This window comes from Protopterus annectens, chromosome 1.part0 (genome assembly GCF_019279795.1).
Source record: "Protopterus annectens isolate FY-2018-M chromosome 1.part0, PAN1.0, whole genome shotgun sequence".
Taxonomy (NCBI): Eukaryota; Metazoa; Chordata; order Ceratodontiformes; family Protopteridae; genus Protopterus; species Protopterus annectens.
In genome coordinates, this window is record NC_056725.1 from 1,623,048,224 (window position 1) to 1,623,061,360 (window position 13,137).

Here is a 13,137-nt window from a genome sequence, read left to right on the forward strand (position 1 = left end):
TCTACCATAGGGATTTTAAGCCTAAGAAAAATTTACTGAGCCACTATTAGAAAAGGAAAAAGTTTTCTTTTTTTCCATAAAGTATGACAGGATACAAACTCTTTAACCAAACTATTTTTGAATGTGGTACACAAATTACTAAACATTAAAAGTCTTAGAATAATTAGGGACTATACACTAATCCAAGACACAGACAGTTTGCAGACAACTTCATCAGTGAGCAAAACTCATATTTTCATAACAGCACCATTCCCTACTTTGTCAAATATCACCCTCTCTGCACCCCTGTATTATCATCATGTTTGTCTTATAAGGTAGGAATTATTGTTTAACAAGAACACAGCTTACTAATGAAGAGCGGTGGTGGTCCTTCTACTACAGATGGATTTCCACATTATTCATTCAGATGGCTTTGGATTATGTTGGCAATCATATGACTGAATAATCAACAGAAGAGGTGGTACCTAACATGTGGAAATCCAGTTGGGAGCGCGCGTGTGATTTTCTGGCAAGTCTCTGTGATGTGCTGTTGTGTGACCAAATAATGACATACGTTTGAGTTTTGAATGTCATATCATTCAGAAAAATGCATGTTAACACTAACCCTGTTATTCTAGCAATGTTCCAAGTTATTTATTTATTTATTTGAAGTTTGTTTGCCAGGATAATCCATTGGACTGAATGAGCCCATTTTCAATGGAGTCCTGGGGAGAAAAGCTCCAAAGATACAATATCAGAAATATAAATAAGAATAAAGTAAATTATAATAAGTAGTAATAAAAGCAATATTTAATGTCTGTCTATTTTTGGGCCTTCGTCTCCCTCATTTTCTCAGGTGTTGTCCAGACCTCAATAGCCCTAAGAGTTTAAGAGGTATGCTGCAATGTCATCTCCTTAAATTTCATGGGGACTGTTGCTATGACAACAGAAAATAAGATGTACATTGATGGTGATAGGAATGCAAAGTGAGGGATGTTCATCGTGCATACAGCTGCAGTCATAACAGATGGGTTCTTCTGCCGTCAGGCGGGTCCTCGGTCGGCCGAATTCCAAAGTCCAGGTCCGGCGTCGGTTGTCGTCGCTTTCCTTCCTGACGTCAGTGCGACAGGGGTATATAAGACACAGCCGACGCCATTTTCTTCAGTCTTTTTTTGCCGCTGGTGCCCGGCAGAAGCAGTTCGTAAGTGCCGGTCGGCCAGCTCCTGAAATTACGAAAATTTGGAAACCGAAGTCTTCTTTAAAGCTAAGTACCCCGTTGGGGAAACTTTTCTTGCCTCAGACCGATGTCAGACAAAGTTAACAATTGTTTTTCTTGTGGGAAGCAAATACCTCATAAGGATTTCCATTCCCTCTGTATACCTTGTTTAGGCCCAGACCACGACGTCTCGGGCTGTCGCTTTTGTGCTACTTTCAATAAACGCACTATTAAGCGTCGGGCACTTTTTTGGTAAAGCTTTTAATTATAAAATGTCATCAGAGACTCCGACTACTGTTTTGTCCAAAAAACGCAAGGACAAAGATCGACACCACGCCAAAACCGGCTACATGTGGTCCGGTTCTCAGCGAGGCGCCTATGCAGCCCCTGACTACCGACGACACTTCTCTGGTGGTGTCTTCTGTAACCGAGACCGCAGGTTCCTCAGCCCATACCCTGACTACAGCTACCGAAGCCATTGTGAGTGTTGAGCCTCTTAATGTGGACAGGTCCACTTCCACCCATGGTGTCTTCAGACCTTCTTCTTCCTTTTCCATAAAGGCCTTTACTAAGTCTAAGTCAGCCATGCATTCCAAGAGGCCTGTTGCACAGGGCCCATCTCCAGGCCCCATGCCTAAAAAGCAGATGCTCAAAATGGCTGAGGATCTAATTACTCTTATCAGGGGTTCCCACCCCCCTCCGGACAAGAGACCCAGAGTGGAGGAAGATTCTCCCTCTTCTGACCAGGGCTCTATTATTTCAGAACATTCTGATCAAGAGGAACACTCGTACTCCCCTTTTGAAGATTCTGATGCAGAGCAGTCCATTCCTTCTGTATCCCCCCCAGAGGATTTTTCTTTCTGGGAAACCTTGCATACCTTGAGGGAACACTTCCATTGGGAAGGCCAAGATTTTTCAGATTCCAAGAAAAGGCTTAGGGAATTTCTTTTGCTACCTCAGCACAGACCTCTGGCGATACCTCCTGTCTTGGACATACTTGATGATGTTTTCGGAGGCTTGCCTTAATCCGGATTCCCTGCCTCCTGCCCCAGTCAAGCCTGATAGGTACTACAGAGTTCCTAACTCACACCAATTTCTTTACAAAAGCCATAATGCTGACCCTGAAACCATTTCTCAAGGCCCCAAGGGAATGAAGGCCTCTACTGCTAAGAATCCATTACCTTCCGAGAGAGAGTCTAGATCCTTAGAAAGGTGGGGAAAAAAGGTATTTACCTCGGCCACCCTAGCCATGAGGGCCTTAAATTGTCAGTTCCATATGCTTAAATATCAGCAGTTTCTGTTATCACAATTAAGAAATAAAATGTCACAACCTGAACAACCAGATTTGAAGGAGTTGCAGGATATGATGCATAGTGCAGAACAAGTGGGTAAACACACCTTACAATGTGGCTATGATGCACTAGAGGCCTCAAGTAGAGCTGCTGTTACAGGATCAGTCATTCAGACATGCCTGGCTTAGGAACAAACCTTGCCTGATCATGTTAAAGCTAAACTACTAGATGCTCCTTTACAAAAGGATGTATTATTTGGTACTAATGCTGAGGAGATATTACGGAAAATGGAAGAAAAAGCTAAATCTATGCAAACTGTCAAAGCTTTTCTACAGGTACAACCACCACGTTTAGCAGAAATTGGCCTTCAAAAACTGGTCCTTTCCAGCCACGGACAAGCCCCAAAGAGGTAGATACAGGCGCACAAGGGGCAGAGGACAATCTCAAGGATCATATAGAGGCAGACAATGGCAATCTCCAGCACCAAGAGGTGGCGAAGACAGTGCACAACAATACAGGAAACAAACCCAATGACTTTCCCCTTTGCATGCCAAGCAAGGCTCAGGTGGCAGCACCCTTGGGAGGAAAGCTGGCGTTATTTTCAAAAAATTGGCATATTGTCACAAAAGACAAATGGATCCTGGACATTATAAACAGAGGCTGCAGATTTCATTTTCACACTCTTCCAAAAATGAGAGGCATGCCGAACCTGCCACACAATCAAAGGGCAGAGGCTCAAATACAAATTTCAAAGCTCATGGACATGAAAGCTATTCAAGAGGTACCTACTCACGAACAAGATCAAGGTTTTTATTCCAGACTATTCCTGGTACCAAGGAAGGGAACCGATTGGAGACCCATTTTGGACTTATCCATCCTAAACACATTTCTACTGCACCAAAATTCAAGATGCTCACCTTACAGCAGCTTCTTCCCATGCTGGGCAAGGAGTCTTGGCTGGTAACATTGGACCTCAAGGAGGCATACCTGCATGTCCCAATCAGACAAAGCTGCAGAAGATGCCTCAGATTTCTTGCAGGTTCAATCCACTATCAAATCTCTGCATTGCCCTTTGGCTTATCTACTGCGCCCAGAGTATTCACGAAATGCCTGGCATCAGTAATTGCCTACTGCAGACTTCAAGGGATACAAATTTACCCTTATTTGGACGATTGCCTGATCCAAGCGGACAGCAAACACATACTTCTGGAACATCTGGCTTATGTAACACGGTTATTGAATTCTCTGGGATACACAGTCAACAAAGAGAAATCCAGGCTAACACCATCTCAGAAAATAATTTTCCTGGGTGCCAACTTGGACACAAACACCCAGATGGCCTATCTTACACCAGAAAAACAGGGGCAACTAACTCAGTACTTCAAGATACTAGCAAATTGTACCAAGCTAACTGCAAGGAAAATCCTGCAGGCTCTGGGCTTCATGGCATCTTGCATTCTTCTAATCTCATGTGCAAAGTTGCATATGAGGAAACTTCAATGGTACCTAAAAAACCTATAGTCTCAACACAGCCACAGTTTGTAAACAATAACACCACTAATTCCATGTTTGCAAAAAGAATTTCTATGGTGGGCCCAAGCATGCCAAACAAACACAGGTCTACCATTCTGCAAGCCTCAAGCAAATCAAGTCATCATAACAGACGCCTCAGACTACGCCTGGGGGGCACACATGACAGACAGGTGCATTCAGGGCAAATGGTCCCAAAAGGAAAAGCACCTTCACATCAATCAAAAGGAAATGCTAGCAGTGATAAATGCAATTACAGCTTTCAAGGACCTCCAGCATCCAGGGCAATTATTGATAAGAACAGACAACACCACAGTAATGTGGTACATAAACAAACAAGGAGGAACACATTCATACCCCCTGTGCAGGCTGGCCATGTCACTTTGGAACATGGCTCTGGAATGGCAAATTGAGCTTCAAGCACAGTACCTGCCAGGTTTGGAAAACACGCTGGCAGACAATCTAAGCAGAAAGATGACAGACCCGCACAAATGGAAGTTGCATCCTCAAGTGTTTACAAAGATAATCCAAGCGTGGGGAAGGCCAGACATAGATCTCTTTGCCTCCCACAAGAATCATCAATTGACAAAATTCTGCTCAAGGACATTTCATCCAAAGGCCTGGAGAGTGGATGCCCTTTCTTTCAGTTGGGCAGCACGGACAGTTTACGCCTTCCCACCTTTGCCTCTACTGCCCAAGGTGCTCTTGAAAGCAAGAGCAGACAGACCAAAGATGATACTGATTGCTCCAGACTGGCCAAGACAACACTGGTACCCACTCCTGAGGAGCCTAACACATTCTCCTCCCTGGACCCTACCTCTAATGCCTCTTCTCCTGACTCAGCACAGCTACAAAACTCTTCACAGTCAGCTGAAAACACTCAATCTGGCTGCATGGAAAATTCCTTAACACCATAACAGACCCTACTCTCCAAGGAGGTGCAGGATGTCATTTTGGAGGCCAGAAGGCCATCTACTAGAAAAGCTTACTCCGCAAAATGGAAACGGTTTTGCTTGGAATGAGAAAAGGGCCAGGATCCTAGAAAACTGAATTTGCCTCAGATATTACAGTATCTAGCTGAGCTGTTGAACAGTGGACTTTCATTTTCCTCCATCAAAATCCTTGCCTCAGCCATTTCTGCAGAATACAACACTGATCCACCCTTATTCTCTCACCCACTCTTAAGGCAGTTCCTCAGAGGGGCTAAGAATATAAGACCTCCAAGGAAACAACCAATACCAGCCTGGGATCTTAATTACATTCTAGAAAAATGAACATTGCATCCCTTTGAACCAGCTGCCTCAACAGATTTGCAATATTTGTCCTGGAAAACAGCTTTCCTTCTGGCTATTACCTCAGCTCGTAGGGTCTCGGAACTACAAGCCCTCATGGCTGTGCAGCCTTTTCTCATCTTCCATCAGGACAGGGTTTCCCTACGAACCAACCCGTCATTTATGCCTAAGGTAGTATCCAGGGTAGCTTTAAATCAGGCCATACACTTACCTACCTTTTACCCCAATCCTCAAAACAAAGGGGAAAGGCTGCTACATTCCTTAGACATCCATAGACAGCTACTATTTGGACAGAGCAAAGCCTTTCAGGAAATCAGAACAACTCTTTGTGTCCTATGCTGTAGGAGCTCAAGGGAAGCCAATTTCCAAACAGACAATTTCAAAATGGATAGGCCACTGCATACAGTTTTGTTACTCCTTTCATGGTAAACCTGTACCTGCAGGCATCAGATCCCACTCCACAAGGGCCACAGCCACCTCTGCAGCCTTCCTCAGAGGAGTCCCTACCAAAGATATTTTGGAAGCAGCCACTTGGAGTTCTGTGCATACCTTCACTAAACACTACCACCTACCTTTATACTCCAAAACTAGAGCAGGCTTTGCCACTGCTGTGTTGCAGGGCATTCTGGCTCCTCCCAGTTCCACCTAGTGCCTACCTCCCTGTGCGTAGCTTTGGGATTCTACCCATCTGTTATGACTGCAGCTGTATGCACGATGAACATAGTACAGTTTTGTACCTACCATAAATGTAGATGTTCGAGTGCTAATACAGCTGCAGTCCAGGTTTCCCTCCCTCCTTCTTCTCTGGGTACAGACCTAGTGGCTAACTCCTCATCTTACAACCTGATTGGTTTATCCTTCTGTGGTTACACCAAAATGCTACTAGAGTCGCAGAAAGAGTGCCAAAAAAGATTTTATATTGAATTTATTAACGCTCTTCACATAACCATACAGAAACACGCGTTTTCATCCCTCTCCACCAGGACTTAATCAGACAACTACCTATTAAAACCTTTCCATTTTTATACTTTAATTAATGACAAATTTTCCAATAAAATCATCCATACAATTAAAAATAAAATTCAAATACACCAATCCTGTTTGACCATTCATGAATATTAATTATCCATCTATGGTGTATTTGCTTGCAACTACTGATTTTTGATTATATTGCATTGCATGATTATATATAATATATATATATATATATATATATATATATATATATATATATATATATATATATATATATATATATATATTGCCTTCCTTCTGGGGGCACCTGACATCTGGGGTAAGAAAGACTGAAGAAAATGGCGTCGGCTGTGTCTTGTATACCCCTGTCGCACTGACGTCAGGAAGGAAAGCGACGACAACCGACGCCGGACCTGGACTTTGGAATTCGGCCAACCGAGGACCCGCCTGACGGCAGGAGAACCCATCTGTTATGACTGCAGCTGTAGTAGCACTCGAACATCTACATTTATGGTAGGTACAAAACTGTACTTTTCAATGACTATGGGAACTGAAGAGAGACTGGGGAAGATGATGTACAAGTAAAACGACACTGTGGGCAGGGATTGTGTGACATTTTTAAAGTGGGTGTTTCTTTGGTTGGATTAAAGTTGTACCCAAAATTTTAAACACTGGGATTGTCCTTTTAAGAACACATGCAGAGTGTGTCTGCATCACTGGAATGGAGCATGCAATTATGGAACTAGGGAAACAGAGCAAGCAGGGGTGTGTATGTGTGTGTGTGTGTGTGTGTGTGTGTGTGTGTGTGTGTGTGTGTGTGTGTGTGTGTGTGTGTGTGTGTGTGTGTGTGTGTGTGTGTGTGTGTGTGTGTGTGTGTGTGTGTGTGTGTGTGTGTGTGAGAGAGATGCTCTAGTTAGGGGTGACAGGTTAGTTAATTTAACCAGGCTCATGCTCCAAACCTGTACCTTAGTTACAGGCGACAAGACCCTGAATCCTCTGTACCAACCACCAGAATATTAGATCAGTGCATTTTCAAGTAATTGTGATATGAGTTTCAGTATTTTTTCAGGGAATTGTATTGTGAGTTTCAGTACATTTTCAAGGAATTGTGAGCTTCAAAGGAAGAGAAGTTTACTGTTGCTCATGCTGTCTGTTTTCAATGTGCAACTGTTTTGTTTAGCAAATGGTCATTACTGTGCTAAAAGCTATGAAAGCAGTGTCAATAGCACAACAAGTAGCATGCTTGCTTTTGATGCAGAAGTCTGCTGGTTCTACTCCCACACCATATAGATGGATTACTAATACTGTGTTGTACTTTAAGGGTGGGTGGGGTGCTGCAGTCCTGATTATGTCCTCCTTTGAATGAGCTGCCTTGTAACTATGAACCTGTTATCAGTTTGTCACCCATGTTGCAATATTACCAGCTTACCACTTTCTAATGTAACATAGTTAATTTATTCTTCAAGAGCAGCAGGCACTGAATTTGTAGATGAAACACTGAAATACAAAAGTTGCTTGCTAGTTACAGGTCTCTTTAGTGTGGAATTATTCAGGTGGTTTACTTCTGCAGAGATTGTACATACTGACTGATATTGGTGGATTGTAATGACAGGAGTTTGAGGGGCCCTTTATGGTTGAGATGTTCTGAAATGGGCAGTTTTGTCATTATTGGTTCATACATTTTGTTTCATTGCTTACTAGAAAAATGTTCAGAACTACAAATTTCACTAACAAATAATGCTGTATTATGCAAAGAATATAATTTAATACAATCGGGAAGATGAATCAAAGAACACATGCATGTATGCATGGTCATGGTCCTAAATGTTTGCAAGGGGCCTATGGTTTGAAAATAGCCCAAAGGTAAATTTAAATCTGCCACTGGCCAGATGAATTTTCTTTGAATGTAGGTTTCAGTGACATTTCTATGAATGTATTTCAGTGGTTGAGAAGTTTACTGTTAATGCCAAGTCTGTTTTTATTGTGAGACTATATTGTTTTGTTTAGTAAATGTCTCATTGTGTTTGTGTTATAAAGTTTGAAATAAAAGCTTTAAATTAAATCCAAATATCTGTAATCATTGTAGAAGTAAAGAAGAAAATCGTGCACACACTGACAAGTTTGAACAGTTATTATGGTAAGGAGAAATAGCAAAGTACTGGGACACTGAAATGACTGGGGGGTGCTTCTTCAAAGGGGGCTAGAGGCTACTGGGGAGAGCCCCGGTTCCATTACTTTGCCTAGGGCTCCATTTGACCATTATCCAGCTCTGGGTGTTCACACAGTATACCTTAACATGGCAAAGGCATTTGACATCATTCCCCATACTAGAATAGTTAATAAGCTTAATGCATTACAAATAGATACCTATATGGTGAACCTGATGTCAAGTTGGCAAAAGAACAGAAACCACATGTTGCGAGTAGCAGGTGCCTTATCAGATAGGTGTCTCTCAGGTCTCAAAGCTGAGACATTTTTTGTTCAGCATTTGCTTTTCTGATCTTTAGACCATGAATCAAAACATTCTGACAAACCAAGGCTACAGACAACTGGGAGCCATTGTCAAGTCCCTTTCTGATGTCCAAGGCCTTAAGCAGCAATTTACACACAAGTAAACCTGATATGCTAAAAATAGGCTTAAATTAAGTTCCAGAAAGTGCAGGATCATCACATTTGGTAGTCAACCCCTCCCCTGCAAACAGCAAAGACAACATCCCACTCTAAAATGAGCATGTTGATAATTCCCTCTACTTTGATAATAAAGTACCGACGGTAATTAAAAAGTTTTACTTAACACAGCCAGTTGCTAAAGTGATATCATCCAGATCTAAAACCATCATTGTCCCCTTATATTCAGCATTGATTAGGCCAATTATTGAATTCAGTGTCCTGTTTAGGATGTACATCACTGGATATATCAGACAACTAGAAAAAACTCCACCGGCTTAAAAACCATAACTTACAAGAAAACAGCAGAAGCACTGTCCCTTTAGTCAATATCTTATAGACTTCTGAGGGGAGATCCACGGTTTGCCTACCATGCCATTATGGACACAGTGGTCCTGAGTCTTGTATCACATTGTCTCACAAATACCAGAAAAAGGAATCTACATCTCCATTAGCAGATAAATAAAACATGAAGAGAGTGTCTTCCTCACCTTTGGAATGGAATGCCACTGCAAATCAGGCAGTGTGATACGTTATCTTCCTTCAACATGGAACTGGATGATTGAATGGGTACCGACAAATTCACCTGGCCTAGCCCTGTTTGAAAAAGGAGGTATGGTCTAATGGTGGATACTGACAAGGCATAAACAGTTGCAAAATGGGTTGTCTTGTATTTCCTATGATCCTTTGAGGAGAATGTTGCAAAGAGATAGAGAATGTTATCAATGCAATTCATACAGATCAGTAGAGCTACAGTGTCAGTTTTCACATATGCGTCCGCCGTATATTACAAAGGCTTAAAAGAGTGTTTATATTAAAAAAATACATTGTAGATGAAAGGAGTATAAACAGCATTTATTTATCCAGATATGTTGAGAGTCAATACTAGAAATATCTCACTTATCTTCTCTCCCTTACCTGAAGCTTAAAGTGAACTCACAGCAATGGGCATTCTAATCTGATTTTAGTCCACTTCTAAGCAGATAATGCTACCCATTACTGCATTTCTCACATGCATTGCATTAAGTTGAATATTTATTTATTTATTTATTTATTTATTGTCTTTTATTAACCAGGATGATCTGACTGAGCACTCAGAACCATTTTCAGCATAGGCCATAGAGGAAAAGTTCCATCATAAAGACAATATCATTTTTACTCTTGGGATACTGTTTTTTTAAAAACAATTTTAATTTCCTTTTCTGAGTACATCTGTTTATTAACATTTTAGTAATTTATGCTGCAATAACGCAATAAATTATTCTAGAGTTAAACTTCCCAAAAATTAATCATTTTAACAATTTGAAATCCAGCTATGTCTTAATTTTATTTTAAAATTGTTACATGTTTTTAACAGAGTATTTATCTTAAATGTCTTTGACATTTAACAGGGCGGTATAAGTACATTACAGTTTTAGCATACTTGGAAAAAAAAAATTTCAACTGTTTTCTTTCTGAAGAACAGTTACCAGAAATTAAATTATAGACTTCATGCTAGGAATGGTACAGTACAAGACACATACTGCCTACATAACTAAATGTGTGCCAGTACTTATCTGAAAAGAATGCGAAATGTGTATAAAACAGTACTCAAGAATTTCAAATAGTTTTTGTTTCCATTTAATATAATCAGATTAGATTGTGTTGGTATACTGTATACACCATTTATTGAGTGACTGTTTCTTCATTAAATATTTTAGAACTATTAGAACTAAACAATGTGGCAGATATACTGTTAGAAGTATGCAATTTACTCATAAACGTATGTCTATATAGGTGAAAAGCAGCCTCTGGATTCACAATTCAAGTTCAAAGTGCTATTCTGTTAAAAATGTATTGCTAAGGAAGTGTTTCTGAATGTATAGCATATTCACAATTCATCATACCTAGGGAAGTCATACACATAATCCACATTATTTAACCTTTCTTCAAGAACTAATATTATTCCTAAAATGCAACAGTTCCTGTCATATCCATATGCATATCATTTAACAATTAGATGATTCCTATTGTATTGTTTGCCTAGAAGACATTTTAACTTGAAAATATTAGTCATTAATAATGACACACTGTTTATGAAAAAGATAATAAATAAATGCTACAAAGGTAAATACACTCACTCTTATAATGTATAATGAGACACTTAAGCAAGAATTTGTGGATATTCTGGCTCTGTATCTGTACAGAAGTGGTATTCAATGTAAATGTATAGAACTATAAACTGAAGTAATTTCCAAATCAATGCACATGACCTATGTGAAATATTTTAGGAACTAGAAGGATAGGCAGCTCATTATAAAGAATGTGAGAGATTAAATGGATGTACTTTTAAACACATTGAACAAAATTACTTTTAACTTAGTTTTACTAAAAATGGTAAACAACTTACAACTAAGAAGCAACCAAGCAGGTTGCAAAACTTACTAATGAAAGTAGTTGAGGAATGCAAAACTGTATAGGGTAAGCACTTAGGTGAATATTTAAGGAATTATTTTATTCAAATATAAATCACTATCAAATGATCTGTATAAAATGTGACAAGTTAGTTAAAACATGACTTGTGATTGGTTGTGGAGTAAAAATATGACTCATGATTGACTGTGGACCATTTCAGCAAAACTCGGCTATCTGCAAATGATTTGACTGTGTTCACATTTGTCTGACATTGCAACATATCTTTCCTGGGAGCATATTTTGTTAAGAGGGTGGCACAAATGGTTTCTGCTTGCAAGTGGGTGGAAAGACCACACACAAAAATACTTGTGGATGTTTTTTTAACTGTCATTGTTAAATTTGGTCATACCAGCTCAACCTCAGTAAAGTAGGTTGTAGTCAAGTTTACAGCATCTAAAAATAGAGGAATACCAGCACTGCATTATATCTTCCGAGAGAGACAGAGTTTCTGAAGGGTAGTGAAGGTGCTTAAAACAACAAAAGTATAGATTTGGACAATATTTGAGTATCATTTTACTGTACCTTCTGCAGAAAAATCAAACCCATGTACTATTTGTTTAACTTCTATTAAGCATTCTTTTTGGGAATAGTCTACTTTATTGCAACAAGCTAGGAGCAGCTAATAAGAAAAAAGTAACAAACAAGAAAATAGTAGTGTTTATAGACTAGTATTATAATCTTAATTATAAAACATTAATAAACATGCTAAGGAACCAGTACTAACACTGGAAACTTTTCTTATCCAGTTTCACTTTAATTTGCTGTGAAAGAAAATTTTCTCCAAACAGATTGTTTGCAATAAGTAACATTCTTCATCTAGAAGAGTGCATATTACTATTCTACTAACCTTGTCTCATGAGCTGCAAGTTTGACATTCAATATTTTAAAAAGAGCTTGGTGCTTTTAGCCTGTCGATCACGCAGGCCACGCCCATTCCTGCACGAAGCTGATGGGTGGAGGTTAATAGACATCAACAAAAAACATGAGCTTTTTTATTTCATTTTTGTTACTTTGACATGTCTGACTCATATACGCAATATAGCTAAAGCGTCTCTTTATTTTAATTAAGCCTATACTACTTCAATGTTTTAAAAGGTTTTAATTGATCTTGCACCATTTTGTGAGAGCTATAAATCCTTCACAAAACATGCATATATCTTGACATGCCATCCATGCAAGCACACATAGACAAACGCACACATTCAGAAATGTAAACAAATATACACGCACACTTCTATTATTTTATGTTTCTGTTACACTCGCTAAACAGCAAAAGTGCTGTTTAGTGAGTGTAAAATGGCTAGATTGATTGCACTCGCACTCGCATGTACACACACACACTCATGCACACAGTTCTAATTTTTTTTTATTTTACACTTGCTAAACAGCATTGCTTAGCGAGTGTAAAATAATAACGGCAGCTAGCGTTAGTCTGTGGAGCTTTCGTTCAAGCTCCATAGCTCTACTGTAATCCTTTGGTCTCAAGTGTCCAGATTTTCACAGTATATCCAGCTTTTTGTTTCATATTATTAGTCAGTTCCTGATAAAATTTGTGATTTTCTGGTAAGTCTCTGCGATGTGCTGTTGAGTGACTAAAAATGACATGCGTTTCAGTTTCGGACACCATATAGTTCAGAAAAATGCATGTTACCACTAATCCTGTTATTCTAGCAATGCTCCAAGTTAATAAAAGCAATATTTATATTTTTTGGGCCTTTGTCTCCCCCATTTT

The 13,137-nt window shown here is 39.6% G+C and overlaps 1 protein-coding gene across 1 annotated transcript in view; it reads left to right on the forward strand.

The window, feature by feature from the left end:
- Positions 1–13,137, forward strand: part of WBP11 (WW domain binding protein 11) — a gene marked incomplete in the record, with an annotated part of 1,089,603 nt that overhangs the window by 459,851 nt on the left and 616,615 nt on the right.